The following is a 21,110-nucleotide window of genomic DNA, read 5'->3' on the forward strand; positions in this document are numbered from 1 at the left end:
GTGATGGTGTCTGTCTGTCTTTTGAAATTATATTATTAAAAATACAGTGGCTACCTCTTTACCTACCTACACACACACACACACACACACACACACACACACACACACTCACCACACTTCTCCCAGGAAAGCCAGCTGCCCTGTTTTCAGCACTCAAGCTTCTGGGTAATTTTCTTTTCCTCTGGATTTTGACCATTCCAGGTTGTAACACAAGGTCCATTTTCCTTTGGGACTTCATGGAACAATGTGATTAACCCCATGAGTCAGTCCTAGGACCATCAAAGGCCCACAAACAGTCCATTTTTATCAACAGTGTTTAAATATATTATTTTTTATTGTTTCTTTTACCCAATCCTTACCCTGACCCCTTTATACTGTCTGCACACACATTCCAACCTGTATGGCTTTATTGACAATAGGGGCACTGTCTGTACACACGTTCTGACCTATATGGCATCAACAATAGGGACACTGTCTGCACACATGTTCCCACCTGTATGTCATTATTGACAACAGGAGCACTGTCTGCACACACATTCCCACATGTATGGCGTTATTGACAATAGGGTCACTGTCTGCACACACATTCTGACCTATATGACATTATCGACAATAGGGACATTGTCTGCACACATGTTCCCACCTGTATGGCGTTATCGACAATAGGGGCACTGTCTGCACACACATTCTGATCTATATGGCATCAACAATAGGGAAACTGTCTGCACACACGTTCCCACCTGTATGGCATTATCGACAATAGGAGCACTGTCTGCACACACATTCTGATCTATATGGCATCAACAATAGGGAAACTGTCTGCACACACGTTCTCACCTGTCAGCATTACCGACAATAGGGACGCTGTCTGCACACATGTTCTCACCTGGCAGCATTACCAACAATAGGGACGCTGTCTGCACACACGTTCTCACCTGTCAGTATTACCAACAATAGGGATGCTGTCTGCACACACGTTCTCACCTGTCAGCATTACCAACAATAGGGACGCTGTCTGCACACACGTTCTCACCTGGCAGCATTACCAACAATAGGGACATCCCTAACAGCATGCCATTCATTCGGGGATTTTTTTTCACAAATGAGATTGTGCTGAGTATCTTGTTTGATTTTTTGCTTTTTTCCATTCAGTATTACCTGTTGAGGATTTATCAGTTCTCAAATGTAAAGAGTATTAGAATTAACAAAATATGAATACTTGGTAGCCTACTACCCACTGTAGATTATCAGTTTCATGGAATCCCCAAGGTGCCTCACCATTTCCTCACCCCACCCCTGAGCAGGCAGCCAGTATCTCAGATTTTATCCTATCTTTGCCTTCCTATATCTCAATCTGTTTCCTAATTTTATTATGTATGTCACATACTCAGATTATATCACTTAGTCATGTGCGTTTACACTTTATGTAGATGTAAATTTTATATGCGAATTTTGACGATTTAACACAAAGTATATGTCTTGGTTACTGTTCTATTGCTGTGAAGAGACGCCATGACTAAGGCAACTTATAAAAGAAAGAATTTAACTGGGGGGATGACTTACAGTTTCAGAGGGTGAGTCCATAACTGATCATCATGGCAGGAAGCATGGCAGCAAGCAGGTGGGCAGGCATGGCACTAGAGCAATAGCTAAGGGCTTATATCCCTGATTGACAGGAAGGAGGCAGAGGGCAGGCAGGCATGGGGAGGAAAGGAAGGAGAGAGGGAGGGGATGAGGAAGGGATGGAGAACCTGGCATGGACTTTTAGAAACCTCAAAGTCCTTTTATGCTGGGCTTTTTGTCCTTCACCTGGTTAGGAGCTAGGGGAATATACGAGCCTGCTGTGAGATGTGCCTGCTCTATGCTTGCCACACTTACCCATTCCTCTTCCTGCCCTGGCTGCTTCACTTACCTCCAGCCCTCTGTTGTCAACAATGATATGATAGACATCCTCGCCCAGACTGTGAGTACATCAGACATTCCCACCGAAATGGGAGTGCTGGGCCTTGGAGTATGCGTGTATTCAGTTTCCCTAAGGAGAGACAAAACAGCACCAATTTATGATTTTCTGGAAACAGATGGTGCTCCCCATTTATTCTACCAATCACCAGCACTTGGTACCATCTACAGAATAATCTTAGATACACACTGTCTCCCTGGGTCTATCAATAATTCTGGAATGTGGAAAATCAAAAAGGACCAACATTTTTCTGGTACGTTACAATTTTCAAAGCGCTTCCATTTGTGTTCCGTCTCTTTTATGCTCAAATCTTGTCTCTCCTGCCTTGCAAGATGCACTCAATCAAAACCCAGTGCACTTCATTCCTGCATTCTAAAGAAATGCCTTGCTTTTGTATGTTAATATGAGCATCCAGTCCTCCTCCTTGGGTACCTAGAAAAACAGTTCCTAAATCTTGTTTGTGGATGGTTAGGGATAGACATGTGTGTGACAGTTGGTTGTGATTATCAATTTAATGGAATTTAGTATCACCATGGAAGCAAACCTTTAGGCACATCTGTGAGGCCTGTGGTTTGGTTTAGTGGAGGTGGGAAAACCCATTCTGAATTTAGACAGCGCCATGCCATGGGCTGGAGTCCCAGACTGAATGAAAAGAAGGAAGCAGGCCAAGCACACCCACCGGCATTTATCACTCTCTGCTTCCTAACCACAGGCACAATGAGGGTGGTCAGCTACCTCCAGCGGCTGCTGTTGCTGTGACTTCGTCACCGTAATGGTCTGAGCCCTCCAACTGTGAGCCAAGATGGCAAGGTCTCCAGCATGAAGAGTGTCAGTAACAGGTCATGTAAGGAAACACTCTTTCTTTCCTACTAAACACTACCATTCTCCTTATTTTCCTCAGCAACGTCTTCAGAAGGGGTGAGGGTAAAGAACGCAGCAAAACATTATCAGTCAACTATTCGTCCCCATGGGGGCTTGCCCATGAACTGTTGATTTTTCTAGAGCCCCGCGACTGCGTTCCTTATGTTTGCAATCTGTCATCCTAATGATCTCATTTTAACGGCAATGAATTATGACTCCATTCTGCAACAAGGCATATGGCCTCCTTCTTCTATCCCAAGTGAACCAGTGTTGTTGTAAAGAATACCAACTCCATCAATAACTTAGAGAATATAAAATGGTGTTCTCGGGACACCGTCGTCTCTTTATGTAATCTTCATGGGCTATCATTTTGACTAATATTTCCTAGATTTAGCTCCTTTTTCTTTTTACAAAATGTTTGTGAGTGTCTGCATGAATCATAATTTCTAGGTTTCTGTATTAGTAACAAGTTTTGAGCTCCTCTGTTGGGCCTTATTGATATAAGAGATCTATCGCAGTTTAATGTTTTTTGTGGTTTTGGTGGGGGGGATATACACAATGCACAGTTTGTTCATGGAGATCAGAGGACAACCTCAAGTGTTAGTCCTCCAGCATCTCTACCTTTTATTTTAGACAGGGTTTCTCCTGGGCCTGTGACTTTGGCCATTCAGACTGGGCCCAGTGGCCCAAGCGCTTCCAGGGACTCTCCTGACTCCACCCCGTCACAGAGCACAGGGTTATAAGTGTGTGCCAGCATACTTGGTTTTCTACATGGATTCTGGGAATCCCAACTAGGGTCCTTATTCTTGTGAGATAAGTGCTGTACCCACTAAGCCATCTCCTTAGCCTATGAAGTCTATTGTTTGTTAATGAAAATGACCTAAGGTCAGGAAAGGCAAGCCATTTGGTCAAGGTCATTTTGAACTCAAAACTCAAAATATAGTGCTTTCTCTACCATACCATCTGACACCTTTTCTTTATTTCTGCCACCATTTAACTTTCAGGCAAAAGAATCCTTGAATCTTCACTTAATATTATATATTAAAAAATTTAGATTGTACTACACCATCTATGTGTTTGGATCCCCTGTGTGAAAGGTCAAGCCCACGTGCCACGTGACATCCTCTCACATGATTCTGAGAGGCAGAGTGGATGCTGTCCAGCTCTCCGAGACATCACAGGTGAGGGTGGAGGACCCCTCCATGCCATCTTCATCTCCCCTCCCTTGAAATACAGTTGGTATCAGCACATCTGAGTGTCTCTATTCCCACCTTAGGACTTAGAGCCGCATATTTATTTACGTTTCTGACTATCCGTGTGAGGATAGTCTACCTCTTTAGCTTCCACGTCTCAACATCTGATAGGAACGAAGGTGTCAGAGCAGCCTTAACTCAGATTTCACAATTTCTACAAAACAGACTTAGTAAGAATACGATGACTCATTTACCACAAGGAGTCTGGGGACGAATACTAAGATGTCATCAAAGTGTCACTGTAACAAGTGTGCTTTCTTCAATTCCCTCTTCTGGAATCCTGTGCTTTTAGAATCACTGTCCCCTTTACCAGGAAAGCAGCCCAGGTCCTCCCCCTCCTCATCCTCCCTCTGTCCTAACCCAAAGTCAAATTCTAGAGATAAAAACAGTCCCTTGTGACCATCGCTGTCTGCTCCCTGCTTCCAGGGCAACATGCATTCATCTATGTACTCACTCATTCACCTAGAAAATGCACACTGGACCAATATTCAGGGACCAGTCTAGGTGCCGGGATATATCCATGAATCAACAGATTCACATCCCTGTGATAGGAGAGGTTACATTTCAACCAGGAACAGCAACCACCAGATATAACGTATTCATGGAATCTAGGCTATGGATAATGAGAAATGTCACAAGAGAAACTAGAATGGGGAAGATGACCCTGGAGCAGGGCAAAGAAGAGGCTTCGTGTTTGAAATGGCATCAGTAGGACTCATGGAACATGTGCCATCTCAACCCCAGAGTGAAAGAATGGAAGGGTTACTAGTATGACAGGGGGACAGACAGGCGTTACTTCAGGTGGGAGAGGGGACGGTGGGAATGGAGGGAGTGTGCAAGATGTAGGTTGAAAATAAGAACACTGGGGGAGGTGGCTAGAGTCTGATTATTCCAATGCACTAGAACACAAACTGTGGGAAGTGGAGATGACCCCAGGATATGAGGTATGCTTCTAAGACAGCTCTCTTTATTGTATTTTGTCTTTACTTGTAAATCTATCCCCACATTAGGTTCGCTTCTGTTCTGTCTTCTATTCATGTTGTGTTCATGGGGGTGAAAGGTCCATGTGTAAGGAGGCACACAGGCACCACATTTACACATACGTGTGGAAGCTAGAGCACAGTCTCAGGTCTTCAATTTCCATCCATTTTGTGTGTGAGACAGAGTCTCTTACTGGCCTAGAACTCACAAAACAGACTGTGCTAGCTGGCTAGGGCTCCCCAGGGCTCCCCATTACAGCGGTTTGAATGAGAGCGGGCCCCATAGGCTCATATGTTTAAATGTTTGACTACCAGATGGTAGAACCATTTGAGAAAGTTCAGGAGGTATGGTCTTACTGGAAGAATGTGTTATTGGGTCTCTGTCTCTGTCTCTGTCTCTGTCTCTGTCTCTGTCTCTCTCTCTCTCTCTCTCTCTCTCACACACACACACACACACACACACACACACATCTCCTGCCTATGGATCAGGATGTAACTCTCAGCTATTGCTTCAGCACCACACCTGCCTGCCTGCTGCCATGTTCCCTGCCGTGATAGACATAGACCTATCCTCTGAACTGCAAGTAAGCTGCAAATTCCTTGTGTCTCTTCCCAGCAACAGAACCGTGACTAAGATGCCTGTCTCCACCTATCCGGCCCTGCAATTACACAAATGCACCACCATGCCCCGATTCTTACATGGGTCCTGGGAAATCAAGCTGAGATTCTCAGGTTTGCGAGGCAATCACTTTACTGCCTGAGCCATCTCTCCAGTCCTGTCTTATTTTTATTTTATTTTTTAAAGAAAACCTTTAAGATGGCATTTTAACTTCAGTGTGCATTTTTTTAAACTTTGAAAAACAAACTATTGTTACAGTTCTTATGCTAAACCCTGTATGCCAGGGCAAGCTGATGAGTGAGAAGTCTGCAATTTAAGCCATCAGCAAACCTAGAGGCTCCTGGGAGTAGCGTTATTATAAGCAACAACCCCCTTCAGCAGATTGTAAGAGAAGTTCTCCATGTAACAAGATCTACAAAGTTTCTGGATACCAGGGAGGGCTGGCTCCCTGCTGACCTGGGAAGCTGTGTGAAGTCAGTTCCCAAGCAGCTCTGTGCTTGCCTCCTGCAACATGTCTGCAGACAAGCCACACCTCTGTGTGCCCAGCTATGTAGGGATGCAGCGTCCTGCTCAAGGACATAGGCACGACCTGCTCATAAGGGATTACATCAATCCCTGGCAGGACAGAGATGATCTGCGCACCTCCATGGGACTAAGTATCAGGAATCTTTGCATCTTTTCTGTACTCCTTGGCACCAACTGTACTGCTATGCTTTCTGAATCAGAAATGGGAAATGTACTATAGCATTCTTCTTGGCTTGCCTATGACAGACAGACGTTGAATTGGTCACAGCGGTTGTATTTTCTACTGACTTCAAATGAAGTCTTCACATCATCTCCACAATGGTCAACCAAAAGGCAGGGATATGTGACAATGAACATGCCTGTCACCCTTCCACAAGCGTTCTGTTTTAGTATCATTATATCAAGTTTCCATCACAGACAAGCAGACCTAGAATGGTTAATCTTGAGAGTCAATTTGTCTATTTGAGAATCACCTAGTAGATTAATTAAAAGCATATCTCTGGGCACGTCTATGAGGTCATTTCTAGAGATGATTATATTATGAAAGTTCAGACATAATGAATGAACTATCCATTGATATATTCATAATACAACATAATTATTTTAAGGTGGTTGAAAGTAGCAGATGGGGCCGCACAGGAGGAAGTAGATCAAAGCGGGTTATAATTTGTCTTAAGCATGTCTTGTACTCCCTTTATCTGCTTCCTGGCTGCCATGCTCTGATGGTTGTTCTTGTTGTCAACTTGACTATATCTGCAATTAATTAAAACCCAAGCAGTCAGGGCACACCTATGGTTAGATCATTTGAGGTGTGAAGACCTCCCTAAATTCAGGTAATCTGAGGCCAAGAAACCCAAACTAATCTGGACTACACCTTCTGGTAGCAACCAATACTGAGGATATCGAAAAAGGAAATTATTGCTTTTTGCCTGCTTGCCCTCACTATCATTGCTAAGTCCTTTCCGTTACTGGCATTAGAGCCTATTTCTTAGGAAATCTAATGTATATTAAAGACCAGCTGAGACATTCAGCTTCACAGACTGAACAACTGCTAGATTCTTGGACTTTTGCTTATGAGACAGCTATTGTTGGATGGTCAGACCACAGCCTGTAAGCCTATATCTATATCTAATGATAATATAAATTTACATGTTCATTTTATCATTCTATAAGTTCTGTTCTCTAATATACATGATATGAAGCATCATGTCAGAGTCCATGACTAAAAACACTCCCTCCCCTTAAATTGCTTCTATCAGGCATTTTGCCACAGAGATGGGAAAATTAACTCAGAGAGACTCAATGTCTTTTCCAGAATTTCAATAAAGAGCCAACCTGGAGTCATTCACCGACGGTTTGTGAAACCATTTCTGATGAGGGCATGTTTTGTAAGATCAGTCTTATAGAAGTCACCTGTAGGTCACTAGGTAGGACTGGAGAGTGGGATCTAGAAACCAGGTTAATCTAATGCAGATTGCTATTTTAAACAAATGACAATTAAAACATCACAGGCCCCTTGAAGAATTGCCTTTCAGAAGCAATACTGCTAGACTCCTGGACATCCTGGCTGTCTGTGACAAAACATCTCGATATTATCCTGAATGTTCCCTTTCTGCTATTTTCTCTCATCACAACTGTTAAGAAACTGGACATGGAAAGAAGTGACAGTGGATTGCTCAGACACAAGCAGGATCTAGACCACACTCTCACCGTGACCCAGGGATCCTATTGGGAGAGGAGCAGGAAAGAGTGTAAGAGCCAGAGGCTAGGGAGGACAGGGTGAAACACACATGGCAAGACTGCTGTGCTCAGTAAGAGCCAGAGGTTGGGGAGGACAGGGGTGCAACACCCTGGATGTGACAAGATTGCTGCAGTAGTGCACTCACAGCAACCAGCACAAGACCTGTACAAGACCAAGCCAACCAGTCCTCTGTCTTGAGGAAGGATGTGGTTCAGGAGGCTCCACCCCTAACTGAGGAACTACTAATAGTTGATGGCCTCTGGAGAAAGAAGAATCCTCTTTCTTTAAGGGTATGGCTCCAAGTAGGTCGATCATACTCCAGTGCATGATCTCACACCCGGAAGTACATAGACAGTGTAAATCTGAGTCAGTGGGTTAGCTAAAAATAAGTTGGGGGGGGGGGTCAGGGAAGTGGGAATGGATCTAGAAGCAATTGAAAAGGGTGTTGGGTGAATATGATCAAAAAATATGAAATTCTCAAAAAATCAATAAGATAAAAATATTAATAAAAATTAATAAAGCATAATAAAATACCCCTTCTGCAGCTGTGTTCCTGTCTTTCATATTCTCCACATCTTATGTAAGGACTTGCCAAACTAGCAATTTGATTTGCTTTCACTTCTTTAACCAACCCAAAAAAGCTGTAAGATGTAAATTTTAAAAAGTCACTCAGAAACTTTTATGACCTTCATTAGCAACAGGAACGAGTGGTTTGGCATCTGTTATTCTCATGGGGACAAAGCTGTGCCTTTTGTAACACCAATGACTCTGGCTAACAAGACCCATTAATCAGGCCTCCTTTCCTCAGACTACAGAGGGCGTCTGCCGACCTCTGCAGCAGGCAGCACAGACTCAGACACTCTCATGTTTAATTTGGTTTTTCCCTGGCACAATATTTTTATCAATTATTTGGGAATTTCATGTTATGTACTCCAATCATACTCACTTTGCTTTCTTTCCAGGTTCACCCTGCCACCCTTGTACTCCACCCCCAAAAAGAAAAAAAAAAAAACAGAAAACAAAACCCACCAAGTCCAATTTGTGTTGCTCATATACTCATTGGAACATGGACAAATGTCATGTTTCTTGTCTCTAATTTCTAACCAAGTTAAGCACGCCAGGGTCTTCATTCATGTTATTCTAACAGCATGCTGCTTTTATTGACTCTCTGCCAATTTTTTTTTAAAATAGGGAAATGACATCTGGGGACAAACAGCCTGAACTTGTATTTTGGATCTACGATAGACTCTATTTCTTCAGCATAGATGCCAAGGTCATGTGGGCGGCCTTGTATGACAGGGTTCTGCATGGTGAATGACCCAGAGTACATAGTGGCCAGGAAAATCACAGCCACTCCCCCTGGTAGGCACCATGATGTTCCAGCCACCACTGGAACAGATTCTAGCTCAATGCAATGGCTCTGAGACCATGTCCAGGTTTACAATCTCTGAGAGAGAGAGGGACTTTGAAGTTTCTGCCAGTTTTCCTCTAGTGGACCTGTGGATTGCTCAAATTAAGGAAATAAACTCAAGAATTAAATACATATATATCTGTGATCCTGGGCAACTTCTTTCTTTTCTCCAAACATTAGTAATCTATAAAATAGAGGTGACTTAAACCCAGATTGTTAGGAAAAATCCTAAAATGGGTGGTTCCACCATCACAAAGAAATCCAATTAGGTCAGATTAAACCAAATTAAAATGCTCATTGTTTATTAAATACAGCACTCTCAGGTGACTGAGCATGGTGGGGAGACAGGAAAGCGGAGAACACATGCAAACCCAAAACCACATGTTCCTCCTCTGGGAGTCTACTTAAATACCACGTAGGAGTGGTACTGACCCTCCCCTGGGGAGGAGTCAGGACCCGGCATGCTGGGATTTGCAGTCCAGACCAATGCAACTCCCAAACCAGGGGGCTGGGATAGATGCCAGGGGCTGGGGTTACGCTCCCAACTTAGCACAGATCTCAGGAGCTTGTGAGATGTGTGTCAAGGTCTTGCAGAGCACAAGGAATATAATTCTAGATGCCGCAGTAGTAAAGAATGCTTCCTGACCTCCAGAGAACCCAGATCTTATTCCCAGCACCCACAATGATGCTCATAACTACCTGTAGCTCCATTTCCAGGAGATTTGACACCCTTTTCTGGTATCTGCAAGTACCAGGCACACAGGGTTCCACATACATGCAGGCAAAACACCAACATACATCAAAAATAAAATCTTAAAAATTAAGAAAAATGAGTAGTGAGGACACAGTTGGAAGCTATGCTAATTAAGCAAAACGACAGTAATATGTTTCGTGTAGGGTATAAAACCTTTTCAGCTGCAGGTGGTTCTTACTGGTTTTACAGTACCAGGAACGAATTCCCACATTTTGAATTGACCTTAGATACAATTAGACAGCTATTGGTTACCCCATGATGTAACTGTCACTCTTACACCATTGGTGAGATTTTGCTGGGCTGGTTGTTGTAGTACACAGACTTTACAGCATGATAGGACTACTGATTGCTTTTTCTCACTTGGTAGCTTGCATTGCACCTTCCAAATACTACCAGAGGGCTTCCAGGTCAGTGCCAGCTTGATTCTGTCAAGTCCTATGTCCGAAGTGACATTTCAATCCTAAACGTATGTGCATCAGTCACTGATGTATTCAATTGAAAAAATAGTCCCAGACTTCCAAACACAGATTAAACCCAATTCTATAGTAGCAGGTGATTTAAATACACAACTTTTGAAAGCAAAGGGATCATCTGATCAAAAATTAAACAGCGATATATAGGTATCAAATTACTTCATACATTAAATGGACCTAACATATTACACACACACACACACACACACACACACACACACACAATATTCCACCCAAATGCCAACAAATACATCTACTCAGCAGCCCATACTATGATGAAACACCATGACCAAAAGCAAGTTGGGAAAAAAGGGCTTACTTGGCTGACATACCCCAAGTCAGAGTCCTCTGAGATAAGCCAACGCAGGAATGAAAACTGGGAAGAAACCTGGAGGCAGCAGCTGATGCAAGGACCGTGGAGGATTGCCACTTCCTGGCTTGCTCCTCATCAGCTGCTCAGTGTACTTTCTTATAGCACCCAGGACCACCAACACAGGTGTGGCGCCAGACACCAAGGCTGGGCCCTCCCCTGTCAATCACTAATGAAGAAAGTGTTTTATAGACTTGCTCATCTAATAGAGGCAGTTTTTCAATTGAGCTCCCCACTCCCAGATAATTCCAGCTTGTGTCAAATTGCCATAAATACTAACCGGCACATAAATCCTTGGCCAAATTAACCAAAAGAAAGAAAGAGGAGACACAAATTAATAAAAATTAGAGATGAAGAGGGAAGCATTTCAAAGACATTCAGAAGATAATACAGAAATACTATAGAAACTCACGTTCCAATAATTTGAGAAAGGTAAAAGAAATACATGAAGTTCTAAATACATCTGAATCACTCAAGTTAAACCAAGAAGAGACCAGCAACTTAGACCCATAACAAATAGAGCCTGAAACAGTAACAGACTGCCGGATATAAAAAGTCCAGGTCTGCATATATTCACGGCAGAAGGGCACAAGGACCCACAGCAGACTCACCAGTAGGGGGTGTGCCTGTGGCTCCTAACTAGGCATCAGCATGGAGGGCAGCATCGGGAAGAGCCCAGAGCAGACTGGGTCCACTCCCAGCTGAGCCTGCAGCAAGCACTTACTCTACTCAAACCTGGAGCTGCTCTTTACAAGGTTTAATTGCTTTCTGAGTTCTCACAAGCCCTTAATATGACAGGTCCCCATGTTAATGACAGAGGTCTTACAAATAAAGTTCAAGAGGCAAGAGAGACTCTAGAGGAGGAATAGCTATTAAATCTGGAGTTATAAGGATATCTTGTGCTTTTAAAATATTGAAGAAAATAAAATTAAAATCAATACCATCTTAGGGAGTACAATTCGAACTGCTGAATATAAATTAGAAGTAGTTATTAATTAAACAATTTGTAGGTAGTGATGGATTCATTTCACCTCCTAAAGGATAAGTAAGGGTGGCTTTCAGTTTGCCTTGAAACACAATGGATTAAAATGGATGCCTTTTTTATTGAAATGAAAACTCAGAAAAGGGCAGAGATCAAACACTTGAGTTCTCCACAGAAATAAGCAGGGGATACAAGGCATATGTAATGGTGTCTTAATATTTTAACTTAAAAAAGAGTGGGGGTGGTTGGAGTCATTTTCATTAATATTTTAAAGACTTCCTTAATTAAAACTCACCCAGGTTTTCAAAGAATTGTCCTTCTGGTTTCTGTCAACATGCTTTTGGTTCAGTTTCACAAGTGATTCATAGGAAGCTGCTCTTGAGAGAAGCATTGCTTCAGGTTGTGTGAAGGTTAAAAAAATAGACAAATAAACATTTCCCTTTGGCGTGCTGGCAATCAGAACCACCACCAACCACTGCTCTAGTGGGTATCTTTCGTGTGCCAGCAACTCTGCTAGAAAATGCACATAATTAGAAGGAAATGAAAAATGCGTGTGGGAAGCCAGAGACTGAAGAACATAATGAATACTTAAGCAGCTCATTAAGACAGAAGAGCAGAGATGGAGAAATATGTTTGGAGAAGGAAATCTTAAACTCTGGGTTGTTAAAAGGCAGAGCTGCTTCTTGTGTGTGCAAGGTCGTTAGCATGTATGAATTGGCTAGCGCTGCTGTAACAAACCAAATGTGTAGCACATGGTGGTTGCCCGACAGTTCCCTAGATCAGAAATCTACCAAGGGCACGGACGGCGTGAGGAGTGCAGGGCAGGTCCTTTCTGGAGGCTCCACAGCGGAGTCTTCTTTCTGGCCTGTTTCAGCCTCTGGGATTGCCTGCTTGCCAAGAGGACCCTCTTCATCCTCAACATCAGCCACGAAGGACCAAGTCATCAGGTCACATCATCGGATCTCTCTGAGAGCTGCTCCCACTGATGGTTAGTGTCACATCAACTTCATAGGATCTGGGTTACCTAGGAGATGGGCCTCTGGCCATGTTTGTGGGGGATTATCCTATTTCTGCTTGATATGATAAGACCCATCTTAATGTCTGACAGGACCATTCCCTGCTGCAGAAGATCCAATTCTAGAAGCATCAAATGAACAGGGGGAAACCGAGCATGCATTCATCTCTCTCTGCCTCCATATTGAATGATTGGGCATTCAATATGACCGGATGTTTATAGCTCCTGCTGCCTTGACTTGTCCATCTGTGGCAGACTGCAACTTGCACTGTGAGCCGAAATAAGCCCTTTCTCCCTTAAGTTGTCTTTCTCAGGGCATTTTATCATAGTAACTAAGACATACCCTTCCTCCACGCCTACTATAAGAAACTTGCTAATCTATTCTGTCTAAACAGATAGGCCAGGAGACATGTTTCTTAAGATCAAATAATTAGGAATTTTGACTCCTCTTCCTACCTTAACTTCTTTGCTATGAATCGTAATGTGTTTGCAGATTTCAAGGATCAGCGTGTAATGGGTATCTTGGTTAGAAGCATTTTCTGTCCTACCAAATAAGTAGGCCCAACTTTTGGCATTATACTGTGATGTTCTAATATAGAAAGTTCACAGTGCCAGGGAGCTGGAGAGATGGCTCAGTCGGTAAAGTGCTTGTGTTCAAACCCCAGAACCCACATAGGAAAAGTCAGGTATGGTGATGCATGCTTCTAATCCCAGTACTGGGAATTGGAGATGGGAAGATCCCTGGGACTCACTGGTCAGTGGGTCAGCTTTACCTATTTAATAGCTTCCAAGCCAGTAAGAGACCATGTCTTAATAAATAAGTGGTGAACAGCATCTCACAGTCAGAAAACACACCTGAAGTTATCCCCTGACGTGCACACACGTAAATACACACTTGCACATACTTGTATATATATATACACATGGGGGGAGGTGGGACACCACACAGACTGACCAGTTGTTATTCTGACCCCCCCCAGAATGTCATGGCCACTGCTGGAATGACTTGCCTCTGTGGAGATTACATGGGATGGCCTGCCGATCTGCTGATGGGTGGGATCCCAGCAGGCACACAGGGTCTCCAGTAGATCACTGGGATGGACAGAGGGCAGGCTATGTACTGATCATGAGCTGTCTATCAGAAGCTGAAGATGCTCTACACTGGCAGTCTAGGGATGTGGGGGGCTTGGAAACCTGTCATTAGAGACAAGATGGCCAGTTTGTGAGTTCAGCATTGGAAACCAAGGCCAGTGTAAACCCCAAGGACCTCCTCAAATGTCAGCAGTACTGTACCTCGTAGGCTGTCAGACAGGAGCTGAGGCTGCTCTGAACTTAGAAGCTGCGGCTTAGCAGCTGGGAACACAAGTGAGGCTGCTAGGCAGCTGGGAATTGCGGATGGGAGGATGGGAAATACGAGGTCTCTGGGTTGTGCTTGTGTTGCCCGTGGAACCCGCACAATCATTGGTTGTCAAGCCTCCCCCTGAAGGCCGGTGCTTGCTGAGCTGTCAAGACAGAGTCACCACCTTCACTCTTGTTCCTGCCCTAGCAGCTGCCTCTGGCATTCTCTGTCATTCCTGCCACTGTTTTCTTTCTTCCAGTACTGTCTGCACTGTGGAGTGACAAGGACCGAGCCTCCCAGGATGTTTTTATCTGGCTGGATGCTGCAGATCGGTGGAGGTAGCACGGGAGAGCACCTCCAAGCCAGACAGCCTGCTTACAAAGCCGGAAGAAAGGTGTCCGGGCCATCAGAGTGCTAATCCCATCATTAAGACTTGTTTTAAGGCCAATGGCAGCTCTGTCTCTCAGTAGTCCTCTCTTCCTGGGGAAGTGCTCGCCTCTCGCTAAGGTACAAAGGGTGCACCCAGGTTTATGACAGACAAAGTTATGGTACATACTGTTTCAAACACACGGCTGGGGTAGTGTCTTCAGGAGCCAGAGCCAACAGCTGCAATCTTTGAATAATTGTCTCAAAGCATCCAGGGAGTGTTCCAGGTGGCTGGTGTAGGCCCGAGGGTGGCCCAGTTAGCTTCCTGACGGATCTTCCTTTTACTTAAGGCAGTCTGAACGAAAAGAGAGAGTTCACTGCTTGCCAAATGGAGTCTCAAAATGCCTCATCCCCCCCACATCTTTGCTTAGTTACAGGAAATGCAAAGAATTCATCATTAACGCTAACAGTGATTTTGAATCGATTTTAACAGGGCTTAACACCTGGGAAAAAGAGGCTCCCCTCGTCTGCTTCAGACTCAGGTACATTCAGAGCAGGGTCTCAGAAGCAGAGCAGAGCAGAGGGATGTATGAGGAGGAGGTGCTAGGGGTCAGCAGTGCTGGCGTCTGATTGGAAGGGAAGTAGTCAAAACTGACTTTTGAGGATTTGCATTTTTTCCCTGGGGATAGATATAAACACTTACTGCCAGTGGGTGGGGTAGAGAATTGATCTGCAGAGTTCACCACGCCTCTGGTGTAAATACGACTGCACGGAGTTGCTAAATGCAAAGCTGGAAAACAGTAGACACCAGATGCAGCAAAGGGCTGACTTTTCCTTCTTTGTGAAAATGGCCCTTTGCCGAGCAGTGGTGGCACATGCCTTTAATCCCAGCACTCAGGAGGCAGAGGCAGGCGGATCTCTGTGAGTTCGAGGCCAGCCTGGTCTACAAGAGCTAGTTCCAGGACAGGCACCAAAAATTACAGAGAAACCCTGTCTCAAAAATCCAAGAAAGACAGACAGAAAGAAAGAAAGAGACAGAGAAAGGAAGAAAGAAAGAAAGAAAGAAAGAAAGAAAGAAAGAAAGAAAGAAAGAAGAAAGAAAAAACAACCTTTAAAACTACTGTGTCCCATCAAGCCAGGCTTCTACTCTGGACAGGAAGAGGACCTGTGCCTCACAGACTTCCCCTGCCCAGTCTTCTCCTAGCTCCTCAGCACCTGAGCATCTAATCACAACACAAAGCAAAGAAGATAACACAGTGGTATTTGTAAATACTTGGCCAAACGTTGAGACGAGTAGCTAGTCAATGGTGCAGTGACTAAAGCAAGTGGCAGAGGCCAGCTCAGTGCAGTGGATAGAGAAAAGATCGAGAAACAAGACCACTTGGAGTTCTCTGTTCTTCCATTCACTAGCACTATGGCTTTCACCCAGCTACTCAAACGTTAATTGCCTCTGATCATGGTCTGAAAACCATGAGAATTTCCTAAGAGGCTATTGACATTTGTGCCTGCCACCAGAAGGACCTTCTCTAAAAGTTACCAACAAGGCAATCCGTCAAAAGGGGTTCCACAAGAACATTTATCACCAAAAGCAACAGCAAATTTCTCTCTAAAACCTTAAGTGGCAGCTAAAATGTCTTCTCTAACTTCATTTTAAAAAAATCAAATGTCAGCCTTGTAAATATTTATGATTCTAGGCAGACAGCTCATATTGAACACCAATTGTTTGAAGGCGACCGAGGGTTTTCTGACAGAAATCTGATATTCTCTGCATACCCTGTACACAATGTTCAGAAAACACACCTTTATACTGTTTCCCAGGATAAGGTCAGAAAAGCCTTGAGCCTCAAATCGCTGAACGGGATTGTACAGCTCCATGCTGAGCTCCGCTTATCCTGGGCCGGGGTGTTTCATAAAGGTTAAACACAAAGTAGTCTCACTGGCCACTATGGCTCCTCCCGGTTATAATGAAATGTTATTGGGGTCAATGCTCCCATTTCTCAGAAGCTCCTGGTAGAAATGAGGGGAAAGGGCAGAGGAGGTATTCCAGATGTAATAGGGGTTCATGATGGCTGCTCCGGGGAGGAAGTGGGAGTCACAGAATGACCTTCCATCACATTTATGACACTTTGCTAAAAGCTATTTATGATTTTAAAGCAATCATTTGAGCCTCGAATCCCGTAGAGGAAAAACTTAATAAAGATTGCATCAATATTCAGCATTTTTCAGGTACTTAGTCATTCATTTAGAAACAACTTAGTAACTGCTATAATAAGTTACTAAGGGTTGCTAATAAATTAGAAGGGTTTCTAAAACATGTTTGCTGTTTGTCAGCTGCTTGTGCTAAGAATAAGAGACTCAATCAAAACATCTGCCATTCAGGCTCGACGCTCTTGAGCATCTACGGTGGTTTAATGTGGTACCATCAGGCAGCAGGAGTCAGAAACACTTCCAGTGTGGCCTCTCGCCCAGCTTCCCTGCCTCCTGGCTGTGAGGCTGCCTCCTCTGTCCCAGCTGAGAAAGTCAGCTGTCCCAGGTGGTCTTGCAGCTATGATCTGCACATGCACCCCAAATTTGGCCAATTTGACAGAGGGTTGGGGTGGGTGTGACAGAGGGTTGGGGTGGGTGTGACAGAGTGGGGACGGTATTTTGCTTTTAATCCAAACAGATTAGAGAGAGATGTAAAGTAGACGATGGTTTCTATGATCTGCTCTGGGTGGAGCTGCATCCACGGCTGAGTCAACACGACAGTGTCCACCAGAAGGGAAGCCATGACAACACCCGAGGACTACAAGTGCCTGGACCTTTGGTGCCACTAAGCCAAGTTAAACCAAGGCAGGAAGGACATAGACGCATCCCTCCCTGGACTCCCACAGGAGTGGAAATCAAGGATCCTCTTGTAAAGTCACTCTAGTCACGACAGTGTCCCCTTGCAGCTCAAAGGTCCCCTTCAAACTCCAAACTGGGCTTCAGTTTATGGAACAGTCCCCTGGTGATCCTTCTGCATGTGGAATGGCATGAGGTGACACTGAAGGAGGCCTTTCAAAGATGGGATGTGGCTCAGATGGCAGAATGCCTGTCAAGCATGTACAAGGTCCTGGACTCAGTCCCGACACTGTGCAGACCGGGTGTGGTGGTGTACAATTGTAATCCACGTCTCAGAACGGCAGCGATAACAAAGAAGGTCTTTCACGGGGCAGAAAAGAATTGAAGTGCTGCTCTGTATGGGATCTGTATCAAAAAGATGAAGGATAAGAAAGGTAGTCGGGGGATGGCGTGGTTCAGCATCGAGGAGAGGAAGCTGAGCATTGAGTATAGTTATGAAGGCCTTAGGCTGACTCAAAAGCCCAGCTCCCTCACAAAGCAGGGCAAAATGATATCTGTGTCACAGGTCTGTGTGCCACTAGCGTGCAATGCCAACTATCAGATGTATCACATGTTAACTGTGCAAGAATCAGAATTCTTGAAAAGTGGCAAGCTTACATGTATAGTCAGAATAGAAGGCAGCTACGCTCAATACTATCTAACCAACAGAATGGTTGCCTGGCAGAGAAAGGATCGGGAGTTAGAAGAAGGACTTTGGGGACTTGACAGGGTGGTCTGTGTGGTGTAGATCACACTGGCATGGAGTCTACTGATCTCAGTGCCACTTGCGTGGGGAGACAGCAACAGAAACCAGAAACAGGAGTCAGATGGAGGATAGATGGGGCAGGATTGCACAAGCCAGGGAGGACAAGGGCAAGAGGTCTGAGTCTTCCCCACTCAATTAGCTTTGTTTGTGTATAGGCAAGTGCCAAGTCTACGCAAATTATTGTAGCTGCTTCCTTGCTGTGAAGTGTTTTGCTCCTACATTGATGCCCCTTATTGCTTTCCATCTGGCACTCTGGTGATATTTTTTTTCTATTCTCAGGTTTTCTTATCAATGAGGACTATCTGCTCACCGCTAACAGCCCCTTTTCTTGTAATTACTTTATTTTAATCTCCTATAGGCTAGAAGATCAGATAACCAAATTTCATCTATCTGCTTAAAGCCATCTTCCCTGAGTTAAAGTTCGTGTCCTCATTCCATCCTTCCAGCTAGATACCCTTGTATAACTATCAAAGATAAATGAACATGGTAATCCAGGGACCCTCTGGATCTGTGATGATACAGACAGCAAGGAGTAGCAAGAAGTGGTCATACACAGATGTAATTTCAGCACTTGGGAATCTAAGGCAAGGGCACCACCATTAGTTTGAGACTAAAAAGGGTTGTCTAGAGAAAAAAAAATAAAAACAAACTAAAAGATGGGTAATTGTCTTAATTAAAATTCATTGTATGTAGGTATGAAATTCTCAAACAAGAGGAGGAGCAAGGGGGACATTGCACCTAGATTAAAAGTTTTAGATCAGGAATGGGGAAGGGACATTTTTATTGCAATGAGTCCTGAAAAAAAGGGGGGGGACTGTTTTGTAAAACATCAGAGCCTACTAGGCAAGTGTGGTGTAGGAGGGTCTTCTTTCTATGTGTTGCTTTCATTGCCTTGGCCTTTTGATAGAGCAGCAGCTTAGATAGGTAGAGTAGACAGAACAGAATTCTGGGAGAAAGGAGGCAGAGGCAGAGAGCTGCCCGCCATGAAGCTGCCAGGTCAGGCATGCTAAATCTTTCCCGGTAAACCACGAGCTTGTGATGACATACAGATTATTAGAAATGGGTTAAATCAAGATGTGAGAGTTAGCCAATAAGAGGCTAGAACTAATGGGCCAGGCAGTGTTTAAATGAATACAATTTCCGTGCGGTTATTTCGGGGATAAGCTAGCCAGGTGCCCAGGACGACAAGCAGCCCACTGCTCCTACTACACAAGCACAGTAACAAATACCAAAAATGGAGACAGGAGGGAAACCCAGGCATTTGAAGACCGAAGTGTATCTGTCGTAGTTGTTGGGGAGTCACAGCTAATGATCCACAAAACTATTGAAAAGTCCTGGTGGTATTCCTGCACTGGGATTCAGTCCTGGGAATAAAGCCCCTTTATATCCACCTGTTTCCCTGACCACAGGAAGGACAGGAAAGGAAACGGGGGTGAGGTGGGGGCTGTGGAGGTCGACAGTCACCCAGGAGTGAGAACCGTGATAGTCGGGGCCAGAGGGGTCACATTGAGACGATAGCAAATGCTGAGGATTCTAGATGCGTGTGGGGAGCAGGGGTTTGCACTGGGTAGGAATGTGTCCCCGGGGAATTGTGACCAGAACTCTAACCAATGGACTGTAACATAGCGGCAAGATGGGGATGCTGCAGGTGCACAGGCTGATTATCTTATCTTGGTCTAGTTTTAGCCCCCTCCCCCATCCTACACACATGTGCGCATGCACACACACACACACACACACACACACACACACACACACACCTTGTCCTCCTCTGTGTCAGAACTAACATCCTGTGACCAATAGATAAAAATCTCTTGGGATCTCTTAACTTAACAGACTCCTAGCTTCCACCAACCCAAAAGCTAAGACCATCACGGCCAGCATCTTAGATCTACAGAAAAGCTCCGCCCGTCTTGCTCTAAGTGCCTCTCTGTTGTGCACAGTAATATATTTTAAACCTGCCTTGATTCAATCAATGTCCTTTTCTACAAAACTATAAACCTCCTTGATACTGCTTCCATGTTGGAACATGAAATTGGGGGTTCCTGGGCCATGCTCCCACAGAATGGCTCCAGAAATAAGCTCTTATTTTTTCTAAGATGAAAGCTATAAGTTTGTGATGACAAAACCTATATCTAACCCGAACCAAAATACCTTTAAGTGTGATTTTTACCTTAGAAATCTACAGATGTGGCCAAGTGAAGCTGAGGCTGTAATAGATTTTTAGATGGTTCCTAAATCCAATGAGCAGGGTCCTCATAATGAGACAGGATAATATGGAGATGTAGACGTGCAAAGAAGACCAGAGTGATGCAGCTGAAGAGGGAATGGCGGCCAGGAACTGGTCGAAACCGGTAAAGAAGAAGTCAGAGAGCCATGACACCACTAAGCCCTTGATTTAAACTCCAACTCTACAACAGCGTGGGTGAACATCTACCGCCTTAAGCCGCCCCCATCTGTATCCATTTGCTACAATATCGCGAGGACTTGAGGGGATGGGATGTCAGAACAGCATGGAGATTTACAGAATGAGAGTGCAAGGGGCACACATTTTGGTGATGGAATGAGTGTGCAGGAGGCCGCAAATGGCTTACTCCTCTGAGATACCCATCCACGTCTCTGTTGTAGTACCGACGAGGTGAATGGCAGCCTTTGATACCGGGGCTATTGATCGTGTGACCAAGCCGACCTCACGCAACCATGACCTTCCCCTCTATCACCTCTGCTCACTGCCACCAGCTACGCTAACCTGACATTCCTGGCAATGGAAATAGTGCTAATAAATCCATCCAGGATTGTGACTTCCAGAACCTCATCTGACCTCTGGGCAAAG

The sequence above is a fragment of the Myodes glareolus genome, chromosome 7 (assembly GCF_982192425.1).
Source record: "Myodes glareolus chromosome 7, mMyoGla1.1, whole genome shotgun sequence".
Lineage (NCBI taxonomy): Eukaryota > Metazoa > Chordata > Mammalia > Rodentia > Cricetidae > Myodes > Myodes glareolus.